At 36.2% G+C, this 19,323-nt stretch overlaps 1 long non-coding RNA gene across 1 annotated transcript in view; it reads right to left on the reverse strand.

The window, feature by feature from the left end:
• The window catches only part of LOC147578099 (uncharacterized), a 69,476-nt gene extending 51,191 nt beyond the window's left edge, over window positions 1-18,285 (reverse strand). The window contains exons 1-2 of the long non-coding RNA XR_015254195.1: window positions 18,008-18,285; window positions 11,708-11,793 (exon numbers count right to left, since the gene is read on the reverse strand). This is a non-coding gene — a long non-coding RNA (uncharacterized LOC147578099). The remainder of the gene's footprint in view (window positions 1-11,707; window positions 11,794-18,007) is intronic.
• Window positions 18,286-19,323: the final 1,038 nt, after the last annotated feature.

Genomic DNA, 19,323 nt, shown 5'->3' on the forward strand with positions numbered 1-19,323 from the left:
TCTCAATTTAGAATTATTTACTCAGTCAAGGTGTCCATTGAATGTGAGTTAGCAATAAAAACATTTTCAGACTTCAGAAAAATTACTTCCCATGACCCCTTTCTCAAGAATGTACTAAAATATTTGTTCAACAAAAATGAAGGAGTTATCAAAACAGAAAAAGACTTTGGATAGTTCACAGGACATCCACTGCAGGCAAAGGGTATCATCCAGATAATAAATAGTGAAAAGAGATCCCAGTTTGAATGCATATATTAAGCAATTCAGACTGGACGAGGCAGGGAGCCCTAGCAATAATGATTCAAGAAAAACACAAAACCTGTAGAGTTCCTGATGTGCGTGAACAACAGGGTCTCAACAGGAAAACAACACCAAATATCTCACCTGATTTCCTGAATTGTCTCTTAACTCTTCTTTCTGTTCTACACTGTTCTCCTCTGCCCCAACATCAAAGGAAAAAAAAATTGTCCCCACTGTATTCAACACAGCAGTCAAGATACTTTTAAAGCAGAGATGAGGGTGACTGGGTGACTTGGTCAGTTGAGCAACCAATGCTTGATTTTAGTTCAGGTCATGGTCTCAGGGTTGTGGGATGGAGTCCTGTGTTCTTTCTCTTCTTCTACCTTTCTCCCCTATTCCCATGCACTCTCTTTCAAAATAAATAAATAAATAAATAAATAAATAAATAAATAAATAAAATAAAAACTTTTTCCCCCTCAGAAAAAATGTCAAAGTCTTAAGTCGACCCCATTTCCTCTCTAAATGCCTCCTACCATTTACCTAATTTCCTCAGTTCTTGCCACAGGTTTCTCCAATATGTCAGGCATGCTTTCATATTGGTACAGTAAAACCTTGGTGTGTGAGCATAATTCATTCTGAAAACATGCTTGTAATCCAAAGCACTTGTATATCAAAGCAAATTTCAAGAACTCTTTGTTCACTTGTGATCATGTGACATTCAGCATCATGTACTACTTGTATTGCAAGACATTGCTCATTTATCAAGTTAAAATTTATTAGAAATGTTTGCTTGCCTTGCACAACATTCACAGAACAAGTTACTTGCAATCCAAGGTTTTACTGTACCTTACAATGACTACACTCAGCCCTTACCTCTTTTAATGTATTCTCAAAGGTTACAAAGAGATCTGCCCTCATTTAATAATGAAATCTGCATTATACCCATCCTATTCCACCTTATCTTTTCTTTCATAGCTCTAGCCCTTCTAATATTATAGATAGCACATTTATACATTATAATATTGTATATTACCTGTCTCAAGAATCATAATGTGAGCTCAAAATGGTCAGGGATTGTTTTATGGGATATTGTTATATCTTAGATTCTTAGGTTGGTACGTAGCAATCTAGTAGGCAGGCAGAGAATATTTCTTAGAGATTTATGTTTCTGTGAGAGTTTAAGAATGAATTAACAAAAATTCTTATGAAATTAAACAAAGGAAAAAAGTCTCAGCTATTAATTCCAAGAAAACCAAAAGTTTGCCAAGAAATAAAATAAAATCTTAAGTCTATACCAGACCCAGCTGTAAAAATATTTACATAGTATTAATAATGTAAGCTTTATATATTGCTGTGAGCAAAATTGGTGATATAAACTTAATAGGAAAAAAGATGAAGGTATAGTGTGTGCGTGTGCTTGTATCAATGTGTGTGTATCTGTAATAAGAAAGAAGAAAACTAAATCTTCCTTTCTCACTGTAGGAAGAAACAGATAATAAATACCTAACTAAAAAATGAATATTTCAAAAATTCCAAAAAAAATGTTTTGATAAAAATTATTGTCAGAGATTTATTCTGGAGTGTGAAAATTGGGGAAGTTGAGGCAGGAAGTCATTGTTTTCTCATAATGATACTTACAGATAATTTCTAGAACTGTGTACCTGAATTATCTCACACCTATTAGGAGAGCTACCATTAAGAAGACTAAAAAGAACAAATGTTGGCCAGAGTATGAAGAAATTAGAACCCTTGTGTACTGTTTGTGGGAATGTAAATGGTACAGCAATTGTGGAAAACAGTATAGTGGTTTCACAAAAAGCTTAACAAAGATTTACTGTGTAATCTAGGAATTCTATTTCCAAGTATATATCCAAAAGAACTGAAAGTAAGTCTTGAAGAGATATTTGTACTACAACCATGTTCATAGCAGCAATATTCACAATACGCAAAATATGGAATCAATACAAATGTCCACCCATAGATGAATGGAAAAGTAAAAATGTAGCATATATATGCAGTGGAAGATCCTTCATATATATGAAGGATCTTCTGACAAATGCTACAACATGGATGAACCTTGAGGGATATTACACTATGGGAAATAAGCCAGACATGAAAAGATAAATACTATATGAAGTACCTAGAATAGTCAAAATTGTAGAGACAGAAAGCAGAATGGTGGTTGCCAGGGACTGAAGAGAGGGGAGAGGGGTGTTAATGCTTAGTGAATACAGAGCTTCAGTTTTCCAAGATGGAAAGGGTTGGAGATGATTGGTGGTGATGGTTGTACCATAATAAATGCATTGAATACAACTGAAGTGTATACTTAAAAATGGCTAAGACGGTAAATTTTGTTATGCATATTTTACTACAAAAGAAATTTGAGGGGAAAAAACTGTACCTTTGATTTTTTAAATAAATGAATAAATATTTTTAAATGCAATTTATTATTTTGCTACTTTTCCCAGTCACGACTATAAACTGTGTTTAGTCAACACATGTGGATCAAAATCACAAAGTTATTTTATTTTTAATGTTTATTTATTTATTTTTTTACAGAGAGACAGAGACAGAGACAGAATGTGAGCGGGAGGGGCAGAGAGAAAGGAAGACAAGAGAATCCAAAGCAGGCTCCAGGCTCTGAGCTGTCAGCACAGAGCCCAACGTGGGGTTCAAACCCACAAACTGCAAGATCATGACCTGAGCCAAAGTCGGACACTCAACTGACTGAGCAACCCAGGCGTCCCAAAATCACAAATAAAATCATTATTTTAAATGTCTTCTTTATTTTGAGATCCAAAGTATGACAAACTAGTATCATCATTTTGTAATACAAAATCTGATCCAATTATTTAATCATATCAAACTTCAAAAGCTATGTAAGAGGCTGCAAAAAAGGTAAAGAAAATCATATTTTATTCATTTGATTAATGGTTTAAATTATAGTTTATGAGAACATATAAATATAATCATACATGTCTAATTTACATGAAATTCGCCCTAGTTATTATGCACCTAATTCATGTCTCTTACATGGGACTGGTGGGTTTATAATTCTTTAGCTGCATAAGGGGATGTAGGATCCTTACGAGTGTAACTCTGTTTTAGAATGAGTTTCAAATTTTACCCTGTCACTCAAAGGAAAAAAAAAAAAAAATATGGCAATTCCAAGAAGATAGGATTCCAGGACGTTAAAAATCTGCAACAAAATTAGCTTGTGAAAGATAATGGAAAGGAGGAAAACTCAAAAATAAATAATCAGCGTAATGTTGGAATCTGCCTGTAAAGTATTTTGTAAATATACTGCTTAGCTTCAAATTTGAATCTACTAAGTGAGCTGAAGTGTGAAAAAGAAGTGCCCTTTGCAAGTTACTAGCGGCCTGATTACAACAAGTTTACCATCTCAATGCTCAAAATGCCTTACAGGTATTCACCTGGCTTGTGGATACAGGTGAATGTATTAGTTAAACTAAAGATTCTTTTATAATCTTAATTTTATTTTCTTTGAACTAGGTTCATGGAGACATTTTTTTCAGTTAACTTTTTTTTTTCTTTTTTAAATGTTTTATTTATTTTTGAGAGAGAGACAGAGTGCAAGCAGGGGAGAGGCAGAGAGACAGGGAGACACAGACTCTGAAGCAGGCTCCAGGCTCTGAGCTGTCAGCACAGAGCCTGACTCGGGGTTTGAACCCACAAACTGTGAGATCATGACCTGAGCCAAAGTTGGTCACTTAACCAACTGAGCCACCAGGTGTCCCTCAGTTAACTTTAATCATAGATCATAAATCTTACTACCAGTAAGAATAAGTTATATTTAACTTATATTTGAAAAGTCAGCTATCTATCATATATCCTTCTCTGCCTTAAAAGCAACACAAGATCACACGATTTTATTTTATTTGACTTGCTCCCGATTTATCACTTCTCTGGCTACCAGTGGAACACAGCTTATAGCATGTTGTTCACATAAACTATGATAAACATCTGCCAAAAAAAAAATCCCTACTTTCATAAAGACTTCTCTCCTTCTCAGTGAGATCTCTTCCATTCCTCATTTGCTTATTTCAGAGGGTATTGCTTTTTAACTCATGCACCTGTTATCCAAGTTTAGTTGCAGTCACATGTGAAATTTGACTCTGGTTCACAGTACAGCAAAAATACAATATGCATTCTTATTCATTCAGCATAATTGTACTTAGCAATCATTACATGCAAAGCTCTGTGGTAGATAAGAAGAGTATCATATGTTACATGAAGTTTCAGTATAAATAATGATATATTTTCCCCAAAATGAAATGGATCTACCTTAGAAGTAATTAGTTTCCTATCACCAAGTGTCACACATTGGCTAGATCACTAATTTTCACAGTCAGAGATGACTAATTTTTCTGGGCCATAATATATGGGAGAGAAGAATCACAGACAGAATGAGGTAGAATACTGTTTAGTAAAGAATTTAACCTTGGCTTTTTGGAGGCAGTCTCTAAGCCCTTGAATGCCATGTCTGATAGGAGTGTTTTCTATGCCTGGAAGCCCTGGATCATGCCAGATGGTGTAACAATGTGATTTAGGGTGGAGCATGGCCACTGTCTTTGTGTCTAGTGAATTTTCTGAGTGCACTATTCCATCAGCCACTTGGAATAATCTGACCAATGGAGGCTGGAATCAAACCCATTCAGTTTGTCTCATAGACCGTGTAAATAATGCTGCAGACAGTGCTCCAAGCTTCAGAATGAGGCCAACCTGTAGTACTAAACTCAAATATGCCTTCCAAGTTCCCAGACCCCTCCAGCTTAACAAATCCCATAAAATATCAGGGTCTAACTTAGAAAAACAGTGGGTTTTCCCTTAAGTTAGTGTATTAACCTTTCTAAGGTTTGTATATTAACCTCTTCACTTGGCCCAAAGCATCAATGCAGGTACAACATAATGTGTTAGCTGTTGCAGAATCTACTTAGCCTAGTAAGAAAGATATCTAAGGCATGTCTATCATTCATCATAACCTTAGCCAGTGATTTGATGCTGACTTGAATGTCCACTGAGGTGATGTAAAATGATCATGTCAGCTAAATGCAGGGACAAATTTCATCACACTTTTCCTAATTGGAGAACCCACACTGGGTAAAGAAATAACTGTCAGGTGTGTGTGTGTGTGTATGTATATATATATATATATATATATATATATATATACACACACATATATACACATACATACATACACACACATGGTATATATGAGCTACTTACTCCTCTAGAAACTCCCACAATCATCAAGAATATACTTCCCAGTAAGTTTAAGCGGAATGGTAATCAAAGTACTGGTCAAGTTAGGTCATCTGGTGGAGGATTGTCAACCCAGAGATTGGTTCAATTTAAGATGCTTGCAAGTTTGAGAGAGCTAACAGGTCATTTTACTTCATTACAAAGGTTGAGGGCAAAGGCACTTTTGGAAGTCAGATAAGCATTAATGATCCTCTCTCCATCATGTTTCTGAGGAGCTGAGAGACCTTCCCTCCTCAGATATTGAGTGTACTCTTGCACCACAAAATCAGTGTGTTCTTTTCCAGTAGCTATAATTTCATTATTCTCCAGTAGCTCCCTACTGACACTAAGAAATTTTGTTCAGAAGAATCAGGTGCAAGAGAGGCAAGACCATTTTTATAAAACTCAACCCAAATCAGGGAGCCTGGGTAGCTGTCGGTTGACCATCAGACTTCGGCTCTCAGGTCACGATCTTGTGGTCTGTGGGTTCATGCCCCGCATCGGGCTCTGTGCTGAAAGTTCAGAGCCTGGAGCCTGCTTTGAATTCTGTGTCTCCCTCTCTCTCTGCCCTCCCCTGCTCATACTCTTTCTCTCAAAATGAAACATTTAAAATAAATTAATTAATTAAATAAAACTCAACCAAAGTTAAGTTTGAATCCCATATTCCCCTTTTATTAGGCTGTCACCTGGAAAGTGTACGAGCAGGCTGGCCTAGTGTTTCCTTAAGGTACTATATATATATATATATATATATATATATATATATATACACACACACACACACACACCATATATATATATATATATATATATATATATATATATATACACACATATATATATATACACCACACACACACACACACACACACACACACACACACACACCATATGTATATATATATACCAAGAAATAATCAGAGTGAAATCCTGAATGTTCACCACCTTAATAAATGCTTTTAAGTATTATTAGTTTATTTTCTTCTAACTCAATTTCACTTGGCTAACTTTGTTTCAAATTATATCTCCACCTGGAGTTCTTTTAGTCCTTTGGACCAGATTAAGTGGTTTTCTCCTCTTTCCATGAAGTATTTGTCACAATGTATAAATTTGCTACCTAGACCTCAATGCACTCCAGTCTGTAGGCTTACCTTGTATCTTACTCAACAGTATATCTGCAGCATTAGGATTTGACACATTACTGAATCTCAATAAGTAAGTGTAAAATAAATGAACAGACTAAACAATAGAAAAAAATAAAATGTTTGTAAGATAATTTCAAAATTTTAATAAAATTTCAAGGGGGAGCAGCTATGTTTTAGCAGTCTCACTAATTCTATATATGTTCATAAAGTTTTATATGCATTGTTTGTAATAATGAACATTAGTAATTACATGTTTAACAGTGGGGGAACTGTTGAATAAATTGTGAGGCATCCATGTCATAGAACATTATGTAGCCACTACAAAGAATAAGTTGTATCTCTGTATATTGAAATAATGTATTGCCACTATATTAAATGAAAAGACCAAGTTACAGATTATTATGTATAGCACAATCCCCAGTTACTAAAAAAACAAAATGCACACTTGCAGATAGTTCGGTAAAGAGATGAAGACAAAATGAGGGAGAGCCAGATAGAGAAAGACAGGTAAATCTGAGGAAATGGCAGGAATGCTAGAACCATTTCTAGAGAGGGTAATTTCCTAGGACTGTGAAAGGTGAAATGAAATGGGGGTCACTATGTCAAGCGCTTTTAAAACGGAGCTGGTAGGCCAGCGAGGAGATAGTCTTTAGGCACAGCCCCTGCAGGTGAAACCATTAATCTTTTTTTATTTATTTCAGAAAGAGAGAGAGAGCGCACTAGCAGGGGAGATGGGGCAGAGGGAGAAAGAAAGAACCCTAAGCAGGCTCCATAGTCCGTGAGAAGCCCAATACAGGACTCCATCCCACTACCCTGAGATCATGACCTGAGCCGAAATCAACTGACTGAGCCACCCGGGCGCCCGGAAACCATTAACTTTTGAAGTGGGCCAACCAAAAATATTCCAAGGACTCTACACGAACATCTGCAGCTTCCTACAGCAACATACTTGTGCTTACTGAGAAGCTCAGCAAATGGTTATATTTAGTCAAGATTAGTTTTCTGCCACCAACACCAATTAAAATTCTTTGTAAACAAGGTATAAAAACATTTCCCTTTGTCTTTAAAAACCTCTGACTTTTGTTTCCTAGTGGGACACAATTTGGGCTGCTACCTAAATCTCTCCTTCCTAAATTGCAATTCTAAGACCCCATATAAATGCTTTTGTTTTACTTTAGCTCTGCCTGTTTTCTGGGTGGATAAGGTGAACTGGAGTTTGCGGGCAGGGGTGGGAAGGGGGGGAAGCCTGTACTTATTTATATCATGAAAAAAAAAGTGTTGGAAACAAAGGTAGTTTCTTATTCCTATTTTTCGAATAATTTAAATGCTAGATTTATCAGGAGGAAATTCAACAAAATATGAACAGTGTTATTTTTGTGAAGTTGGATTGAAGATAATTTATCTTATGATTTATATCCATCTGTATTTTTTTAACTTGCCCTAAAATGGGCTTACACATTAAGTGAATATCATATAAGAAGTTTTCTTGGCAAAACCTGGGAAAGTAGATTATTGCTAGATCTGAATGTGGTGTGATTATATCTTCCACCTCATTCATCTTTAAAGTAAATGGATTGTGATACTGGTCATAAGTTTGTGTTTAATTGTCACTTCTGCATGTTTCTGGCACTGAAATCAAAAGGGACATAATGAAGAAAAAATTTATATCATCTGTAGTAATAATTAGAAAAATGCCTCTCTGAGTTTATCTGCCACCGAGGGTAGACATAATGTTTCTATTTTAGAGATCTATAAAAACTGTGTGAAAACTCTATTGTTTATCCCCACAGTGCCTGGGCTAGTGTTAGTTAGGCGCACATAGGTTTAATAAAAGTTTATTGAACATCAGAATAATTGAATAACTATAAAACCCAAATCAATTAAAAAGAAAGAAGAAGTTTAATTCCCCTAGGGAGTTTTTTTCTGACAAAATTTTACAGCCCAAGGGAAATATCCATGTTGGAGTTGAACTCTCTGTGGCTGGAACTGCATGGGGTGTCGTGATAAATATGTTTCCGTAAGGTTGCCTTTGTCTAACTGTTAGCGACACACCAGGTGGCTGCGAGTGTAGAAAAATATTTAGTTCTTTAAACATTTCAGTCAATGCAGTAGTTATTTAAACAGTGACAAATAGCAAACATTTCTCCATAGTTTATAGCCTTTTTCTTAATAGGTTTTCCAGTGGGAATGAGAGCTCCTATTTAGTCAACATTTAGTTAATGCTATTTTTCTAATTATCCAATATGACTAATTTAAAATGTCTTAACTTTTAATCAAATTATCTTTTCACCACAGCGTGACTATTTTTTCAAATGCATAGCTTCCTATTGCTCAGTATACTCAACTGATCAAAAACAGTTTTCCTTTAGATTGTGAATTCAGCCTACTTATTGATGATTGTGTTCTGGCCAAAACCTATACTAAAATAACCTTGTTTTCTAAAGCTTTCCAATTAGATACTCTTAATACCTGCAAAACATTAACATCTTTGTGTTTGTCAACCCCTTTGACCTTTGCTTTTCTCACACATCCATTCTAAAAATAAATCTTAATCTCTATTTGTTAAAATCTACCCAGTCTGTAAAGTCTAGTCACAGGCCACTGGTCCAGGGAACTTAATTGTTTCTTCTTACTCAGAAGTAGGTTTTCTGTACTTTGAAAATTCATCTTGTATTTATATTTGAATATTGTTTTATATTTTGCAACCTGTTTTCATCTATTGATTTCTTCTAATTCCTCTACCATTTTTGATATTCACTTATTTATTCAATAAGCATTAACTGAGTGCATTCTATATGGCAAGTGCCATTTCTGAGCACTGAAAAAGTCACAGCAAACATGCAGGTGCCTCTGTTTTTAAGTTTTACATCTTAGTGTATTCAAATTTATGCTAAAATTACTCTGTCTTCCAATACTAGACTGAAAACATCTTGAGGAAAGACACTTAGTCATATTTATTCCTAGATACTTCTTTACTCATGAGAGTGTGATTTACAGAATATGCATTACAATAACTTTTTGATGAATGGATAAATTTTACTTATATAATTTTTATCCTTTACCAAATATATTGGAATATATTATCTCTTTTGACCTCATTGTAACTGTATATATATATATATATATATATATATATATATACACACACACAATTATATATAATACAATATATAATTGTGTATATATATATATATACATATATATACATAAAATTAACTCTATTTGAATGATCTTACTTAAATTCCAGTACTCATTCATTTATACCTCAAAGTATATAGAAAATTTCCTACGATTTCTATATAGTAAAAACTGTAAAACTCTGTAATTCAGTGGTCCAAGAAATCAGAAGTAGTATAGACCAAATATCATGACCATATTTTTCTCCCTAAATAGAAAACGTAAGAAGTCTGAGATAATAAAAACTATTTGGAAATAGGAATCAACACCAAATAACTAGGCATGTTCAAAGCATTTATCACAATAAAGGTCATGGACAAACATGGAAAGAGGAACTGCTGAGATAGATGTCTAGTATGATAAAGCACTCAATAAGTATATAATCACTATTATTACAAATATTTGACCTTGCAATTATAGAAAATATAGAGTAGCAACATTCTGTCTTTTATAACTATATTTAAAAATTCAATGATTGAAGAATACATCCAGTGCAAAAATATGAAATTCAGTCACTGAGTTAGTTCACATATATAGGAACCTAGTATAGCTTCCTGAGGTTACAGAATAAGTCTCAGTTTTCTATATAACCCTAGCTTTTATGACCTATACTCTCTCGATTACTGTTCTTGGTGCCTCGCATTTACTTCAATCTCCTAAGCCAGTCCTTCCAACCTTCACATGACCACCAAAAGTTGAAGTTCCTCAAAGGTTCTGTGCCAAACCCCTTATCTTATGATTTATTTTTCTGCAAAGGTGATTATGGCCACTCCCCTAACTATAAACATACGGTGATATGTCCAAAATTGCCAGCTTACCAACTCTAGTATTGGTTCATTTTCTGAGCCCTAACTTGCAGAATGACTTAGGAACCAACTAACAAAAAAAAATTCCAATGATCATTTTCCCAAAACCCCCCTAAGGCCCATTCTGAGAAATAGTCTGGATACACCAAGTCATATTTGTCATGTAGGCAATTTTAAGACTTTGGTCTTGTTTCTTCAAGTGCAATGATGAAGGCAGAAGAATGATATGATATACCTTACATTTTGAACCACTCATTTTGGCTGCTTTGGTGAGAAGAGAATATATATGTGTCAGGGGGTAGGAGGGTAGAGAGGGTTCAAGAAAGTAATTAGAGACAATTTAGTACTCTGGCCATTATCCAGGAAAGAGCTGATTGTTGATGATGACCATGGTGATAATAGTGGAGGTGAAAGAGGTACTCTAATTCTACATATATCAGAGGTTGAATGGACATGGTTTGCTGATGTGAACACTACAAAAGGAGAGTATGAATGAATCTAAATTCTTCACCTATGTATCTAGAAATTTGGAAATGTCATTTACTGAGATGGGGAAATCTGCAGAAAAAGTATCTGAGGGGGGTGGGAGGGCAAAAATTGGGTTCCACTTTGTACTTGTTAGGTTTTAGGTCCCTATTAGATATTCAAGAAACGGATGTGTAACAGACAGTTGGATGTGTGACTCTAGAGTTTAAGAGAGAAGTTCAAAGTGGAGATACAGATTTGGGAGTCATCAAATGGGTTTTAAAGCCATGAGATTTGATGAACTACCCTTTCAAGTGGGGGTAGAGAAGATAAGTGGATCTGAATTCTTTGTGACTCAGTCCCTGACATCTCTCACAACAAACATAGATCAGACTATGATCATAGTCTGAAAATCAGATCATAGTTCAATGTTTCAGTACATATTTCTCTCATTTATCAGACTATGAGCTCCTTAAAGCTTGAAATCATATATTTATTTATTACTCTCTACATCAACTACATCTATTTCTTGAACACATTACATGCCCAGTAATTATTGAGTTAAACTGAATTGGAAAATGTTCTTATAGCAATTCAGTTGATACTCACCCCAATCACCTGATTCATCCATGCCTCAGCTGTTGCAGTGTTGTTTGCTAATGGTTCACATCTTCACTTTTCTTTGGAGGCTTGTCCTTGGGTAAAAAGAACTATTCAGGGAGATGCCTGGGATATTATGCCCCACTCCCTAGCAAGGCCCTCCAGCAGCCAATGATTAACTGATGGAGCTCATAACAGCCCAGCACCTCAGTCTCTGGTACCAGAGCTCCCATTAGGATAAGGCCTGGGTCACGTTTCTCTTGAAACCACATCTTTGTATAGTTTCTTCCTCTGCCCTATCACTCAGATTTCTCTTGAAAGCCTTCCTTCTGTGAATCACTTTCACAGAGATTTCTGCAACAGACCTTACTTTTAAATTACTGAATCTAAAATAATATCCATAGATACAGACATCTTGACCCTCAAAACATTTCTCTAATCTAAGTGCATTGGTCTACAATCTTTAAATTATTCAACCTTTCTAGTTTTGGGGGTGGAATGGAGAAGGGTTTTATGCTGTATATTCTCCTCAGGCTTTCCTATGTAAATGGGACACCAAGTCATCACTTTTTCTCACCATCTACCCTCCCACCAAAATTCTATGCACTTTTCCTTTTTACAAGGTAGGCTTAGTTGAACATACGGACATGTATATTGTCTAAATTATAGTAAGGATTCTATATAAAAAGTTCAGAAAACCTTTGTAATGTTTCAAAACTCTGGTGTTTAAATTTTTTTAAAAAAATTTAATATTTATTTTTGAGAGAGAGAGAGAGAGAGACAAAGAGTGAGCTGGAGAGGAACAGAGAGAGAGGGAGACACAGAATCCAAAGCAGGATCCAGGCTCTGAGCTGTCAGCACAGAGTCCAACACAGGGCTTGAACCCACAAACTGTGAGATCATGACCTGAGTTGAAGTCGGACACTTAACCGATGGAGCCACCCAGGTGTCCTATTTTTAAAATATTTTTTTTTAATTTTTTTTTCAACATTTATTTATTTTTGGGACAGAGAGAGACAGAGCATGAACAGGGGAGGGGCAGAGAGAGAGGGAGACACAGAATCGGAAACAGGCTCCAGGCTCTGAGCCATCAGCCCAGAGCCTGACGCGGGGCTCGAACTCACGGACCGCGAGATCGTGACCTGGCTGAAGTCAGACGCTTAACCGACTGCTCCACCCAGGCGCCCCATAATATTTTTAATATTTATTTATTTTTGAAAGAGAGAGACAGAGCACAAGTGGGGGAGGGGCAGAGAGAGAGAGAGACATGCAGAATCTGAAGCAGGCTCCATGCTCTGAGCTGTCAGCACAAAGCTGGACACGGGGCTCCAACTCACGAACTGTGAGATCATGACCTGAACCGAAGTCAGATGCTTAACTGACTGAGCCACCCAGGCGCCCCTAAAATTTTAATGTGTTATTTTAATAAATATTTATTTTGGTAAACAAAGTCAATATCCTATGCTCCAACCCCATGGTTTTATGTTTTGTTTTTCTCTTAGTAAATCATGGATTAATATGCTCTGTCCACTTGCCCATCTGTTCACGTGCATGTAATCTACAACATTTGCCTCTCACTGCTTATAGGACCACAGAAAATATCAGGCCCAGGTCTCTCTTTTTGGGGAGTGTAGTAAAGAAGTATGGAAAGTAAGAGAGGGGGGGGGGAGAGAGGAGAGGAGAGGAAAGAAAAAGGTCTGAGGGAGAGAAGATGAGAATGAAAGATGCCTGGAAAGCTGACATCTGAGGAAACTGAGGCATGATATCTAATTGGTGGACTGTAGGAAACTTCTTTCCTTCACCCAGGGAACTCCTCTTTGTTCACGAGAATTGTAAGAACTGGAAAGTATCTCCTTTGGCAATGTTAATATACCATATCATAAGTTAAATGAAAGAAAACTAGAAGAGAAAGCTCACATTGTTAGAAGACTGTGGAGATGGTGACTTAGTGAGGATGGAATGTAAATGCTTTCATATTGTTAAAAGTTAGATCTAAAGAAAGACCTCACTGGTAAATCTAACAGTGTTAATGATTTTGCAGAGGCAGCTTGTCTGGCCCTGGACCTTATATGGCATCGTGCTGTGGCTAGTTGGAGCAGGAAGCTCTTTTTCATTAGTGTCTTTACTCTCTACTCTGCTAATGTAAAGGTAAATCTATTTTTATCTTCTCAGCTATATCTATTGATATTCAATGACACACAGCTCACCTATCAGTACAACTAAAGATATTGCTGTTTTCAAGATTATTGGTTTTCTTTTTTTTTTTTTTTTTATCTACACTGAATAACGACATCATCACAATAATCATATGCTATTTTAATGATGGTGTGAATTTATTGGCAGTTTCCCCTTCAGGTGGGAGAACTCGAAGTGAAGCTCTCTGCCCAGAAGATAAAATAACAAGCTTTTCTCTCTATTGCTGTGTATGTAGGTGTTCTGAAGGTGACATGCTGAGAGAACCTGCTCTTTCCTAAAGCAAATGTTAGAAGTTTCAGGAAAAGCTCCCATGTCCTTAGAAATCTCAGCTTCTCTAATAAGGGAGGTGAGGGATGTAAAGAGAAGGGCATCAGCAGCCCCTTGGGAGCAATGTGTTTCCTCATAGAGAACTAGTCATTTGCACCAGGATTCTTTTCCTTCTTTTAACACTTATGACACACTCAGGTTTCCAAGAAATACAACATATGGCATACTTCATAAAAATACCCATTACTATTTCTGTACAGAGTTCTGTCTTAGGAACTCCTCTAGGAACTAGGAGGACAATTTAGGAGGAAACCTAAAGGTCCTTTTTCTCCATTAATTCTAGAGCTGACCTAAGTTGCAAGGTCCTTTTAGCCTCACCAGCTTTCAAATTATTCAAAACTAGAGGTACTGCTGAATTCACTTAATCCTGTAAGAGAAAAATAATGACCTTGGAATATAGATATACCTAAGGCTAAGTTCTTCACATCTCCACAAGTTCTTCTGATGTTCAGCTTCACTAAGTGAGTATCCATGAAGGCAGAAGACAAAGGACATGTGACCCAGGAGTCAAGGGGGGTGGTTCTGCTCAAGTCTTCAGTAATATTTATTGAGTGCCTACAATGTCTCAGGCACCGTGTCAAGTATTTTATATGTACTAACTTATTTAATCCTCACCTATTCTGATATAGGTAGTATCATTATCATCACTTATGTAAGGTGAACAGAAAGACTCAGAGGGGATACACATAACAGGCCCAGAAACACACAGATAGTAAATGATAGAGCTGGGTTCAAATCCAGAGAGCCTGGCACCAGAGACTTTGTGCTCAACTGTGCATTTGAGATAAAAGTTATTAGTCCTCTAACGTGGAAAATATTTCTATCAAGTCTTATCTTTTATCTTAAAAACTAATGCAGGTTTTGCATGTAATCTTTTTGTTGTTGTTTTGATAAAAAAAAATACTTTATTTCTTACCTGACTTTTTGGTTAACAGATAAGATGCTATTGCATTTTTAAAAATCAATTTCCAAAATTTGCTAAATTGAAGATTGTGGACACTGCATATCAAACTTTCTGATTGTTGCACATAAGTACATGAAAATTAAAGGTGGAAAATGAAGATCACTGATAGAAGAACAAATGAATAAATGTTCATATTCTGTGGTCTTTAACTCTGCATTCCTAGGAACTGGATCTGGTGTCATATAAGAAGCACAGCAAGGTCATTCTCCCCTGATTGAAATCTTTCTGTGTTTTCCTATTGCCTCAAATTTAAAGTCCCTACTATGAAAAATACAACCCTTCATAATCAACTCCTGGATAATTCTTCAGATTTATCTAACTCTAGTCATACCTCACTTCACCCCCAAACCCATACACTAGTTCCAATTGTTTGCTAAACTCCTGCTCATATCCAGAGAACTTTTTGTAGCTCTATGATTTAATTACTCTTCATCCTTGAACTTCAATTTAGACACTATCTCTTTGGGGGCACCTGGATGACTCAGTTGATTAGGCATCCGACTCTTGATATTGGCTCAGGTTGTGATCTTACAGTGGTGAGATCTGCCCCAAGTCAGGCTCCATGTGGAGCCTGTTTGTGATTCTCTCTGTCTCTCTGTCTCTCTCTCTCTCTCTCTCTCTCTCTCTCTGCCCCTCCCCTGCTTGCACTCTGTCACTCTCAAAATAAATAAATAAACATTAAAAAAAACACAACTTTATCTCTTTGGGACATCTTCCTTAATCCTCCAAGTCAAAAGTGAATATCTTTCCTGTGTATTTCCATAGTATCCTATCCTTCCTTTATTAAATACAGACATTTGGTGTTGAAACTTATTGATTGTTGATCTGTATCCTCCATTATATTATAAGCTGTTTGAGAGTAAATACAATGTCTTATTCACCTTTATTTGATTGGCATTTAGCACGGTATCAGGCCCACATAGGATATTTCTTTTTTTAAAGTATTGAATATTGAATTAATCCCTTCACCTTTCCTGTTGATGAGGACAGGTGAGTACATATTAGCTCCTTTCACTAACCTAAAATTGACCACACTTGTATATTACATATTTCCAATGGTTCTCAATGAATTTATATGTTTCATCATACTTTTCTTGTTTATCCATTTTGTAAGGTCTCAACACTTTTTGTCATATTTTCTTCTGCTGAGGGTGGTCCTTGGTATAGACAAGTGCCCCTCTATAGAACCTAAGTGAGTAAGATAGTAGTGGAGAAAACCTCGGTAAGTTCAAGCAAGCCCATATTATTACTCCAAATTAATGCACTTGCACTTTATAAAGTTGAAACTATATATTTGCTCCCAGCTTTAATTTAACCTAATTTCTCTAATTTCTCCTCTCATACACTTAGAATACTTAAATTTTATAAATATAGATCACTGATCTACCTCTTTTGAGATTTATAAATTGTTGTTAGCTTTTTGTTTTGGGTTGGTTTTTTTGTTTGTTTTGTTTTATTTTCTGTTTTTTTGTTTTGGCATTTCAGAATCATCTGGACTGTAACTTCCAACTTTCTTGATGGGAGGAGTAACATCTGTCTGCTGGTTCACTGTGATTAGTAATCCATTTTATATCTAGCATGAAACCAGTAGGGTTGGCTAAATATTTTACTGGGAAAGGCAACTCTTCTCCTTTGGTATAATCTTTGCAAAAGCAATAGTGGGAGAAAATGCAGATTATAAAGAAGAGGTCAGTATCTTATCCCTTATAATTCTTGGTGTCAGAGTCACAGAAGGAGATAAATGGCATAGTCAAATTGAGCAATTTGGGAAGAACTTAATAAAGGTACTGTTTACAAAACCATGTTCATAATCACAGAGTAGGGCCAGTGCAGCACTCTGGTGATATAACAGCAGGGCACAAAGAGGGAGAAAGGTGATCAGAACCTGCAGACAGAGATGTGAGGAGAGATTCACATTACCACCAACAGATTCAACCTACTCATAGTGTAACCACAGAAAGTGAGTTTATTCACTCCTCTCTCTTCTTCTAGTACCCAGCCAGTGTTCCTGCAAGGCCATGTATGACTAGAATCCAGAGAATGAACAAGGAAGGCCATTGAGCTAATTCTTATAGACCTGCTTCCTGTGCAGAGAGTGGCAGAGAAGGCTGGAGAATAGATCTGGAAGGCCCAGCAGAAGTTCACCTACACAGTCTAGTTTCCAGCTGAGTGCCCAACCTACTACTGCAAGTAACCTTTAAATTCATAGGAAGCCATCACAATGAGCTCTGGCTAAGCTGTCACTCACCCAGCTCTAGGACCTTTTACTGAATTCAATTTTTGTTTAGAGTTGAGGTAGATGTATGGTTTCATTGGCTCCTACCATCATCTATAATTTTTATGTGGTTGCAGTTATAACTCCTCACCCTATTATGTAGTCCCATAAATATGTGATTTCCCCCAAGGAAATGGGTTATTCTCTCAGTAGACCCTAACTTTAACATCTGGTCACTAGAGTGAAAGTTCCATGAGGGAAGGATTAGTATTAGATATATTTTTACAGTTTAACCTCCACTCTCAGTAAGGAGTCAATAAATCTTTTTAAATGAAAATCAATATGAAATTGCTATACTCCATTTTTTCCATCTTTGACAATGAGAAGAATTCACCCTAATAAAATATCCTTGCATTTGTTCAAGTGTGGCCAAACCTCTTTCTACCTCTCTATTAAGGCCTCTGTATTAACACATATTTCTTATAAAATAGAATTGGAGATAAAGATTACATGCTGAGGACCTGTATTGGGAGGTTCAATCCCAGGGTGACAAGGGTGAGGGAAGGGAGAAGATAAATCAAATAAAGGGTATGTATTTCCAAATTACCTAAAGTTCTTCTAGAAAGCATAGCATGATGCAATCTTTTGGAACATGCATGAAATGTTGGTCAGAGCCTTGGGGCCTTTCCAACGGTTGCCTAGGGAAAGAAAGGAGAAGAAATTATCTTCAGACTTCTTGCTTTTGTCCCCTTTCTTCTCAATGACTCATGATTAACTGCAGGCATATTGACTTTTCCATAAACTTCCAGGTTGTGTCAATTAGACACTTTAGAAAGCTGCTAGGGAACCAGGTCCCATGTCCTATAATATGATCCTTTATCTGAGTCCAGGGTGATGAGGAAGCCAGAGACTCCTTAGATCTGTATATGTTTGGCTTGGGCTCGTTCACTGCTAAAGGTTTCACTGTATTGGAGCCAAAGGAAGCCAACACAGAAACTGACCTTCATCCTGGGAGTAGCAAAGATGGGTGGCAGTGTTGGCAGATGAGGTAACATGGTTTTCTATTAAGCAAACGGTTCAAGGATCAGAGATGAGTTATTTATCAATTAACTGTAGAACAAACTTAATCTGGGGAACATCGTACATTATGCCATTCAGATCTACACACATACTCTCAGGATATTTGGCTGTACAGTAAAATAAAGGCACTGGTTAAATGCTTTACTTCTTCCTTGAAGGAGGAGGTACAAGTCCAATCCTTTAAAATGCTGAAGGAAGATACCAAATCTGAAAGGCATTTGTAATCACAACCTTATATCCCCTTCCTTGAAATTCTCTTCCCCTGGACAGGCTACCCTCCTAGAATCACTCGTTCTAATATCTATGTATAAATTTGGCCTATTTTGAACTGGAATAAGGATTAGTCAACAAAATCAGTACCATTTTCAAGAATAAGCTCTAGAGATGAGGTATATTTTATCTTATTCTTGCAAGAGAAAAATAACAAACGATAGCACATCTCTGTGATAGGTGTTCCAATGGCCAATACTCTAAATGGAATGGTACTACTAAAGTACTCTTTGTTCATTTCCCTACAGAATTCTTCCAAAGTTACAGGAAAACTCGACACTGAGCCCCATAACAATTATACTAACAGCTGTGTCCATGAAACAATTATCTTCATGAACAATCACATCATGAAGGAAATAGAAAGCAATCTTGAGATTCACCTATTTCCTAAGATTCCTGACTTCATTATTTTTAAAAATTCTTTTTTTTATAAGCTCATCGAAATGTTTCATTCTTTATATTTTTGTATTTTATACATTGGTTTAATTGTTCTAGTTTTTCAGCATATGCAGTGTGCCATAAAAATTTTTCTAGGAAAATAAGTACTCTTTTCTTTCTCTTTCTTTTCATTGT

Source organism: Puma concolor, chromosome C1 (assembly GCF_028749965.1).
Source record: "Puma concolor isolate L17-30 chromosome C1, mPumCon1.1.hap2, whole genome shotgun sequence".
Classification (NCBI taxonomy): domain Eukaryota; kingdom Metazoa; phylum Chordata; class Mammalia; order Carnivora; family Felidae; genus Puma; species Puma concolor.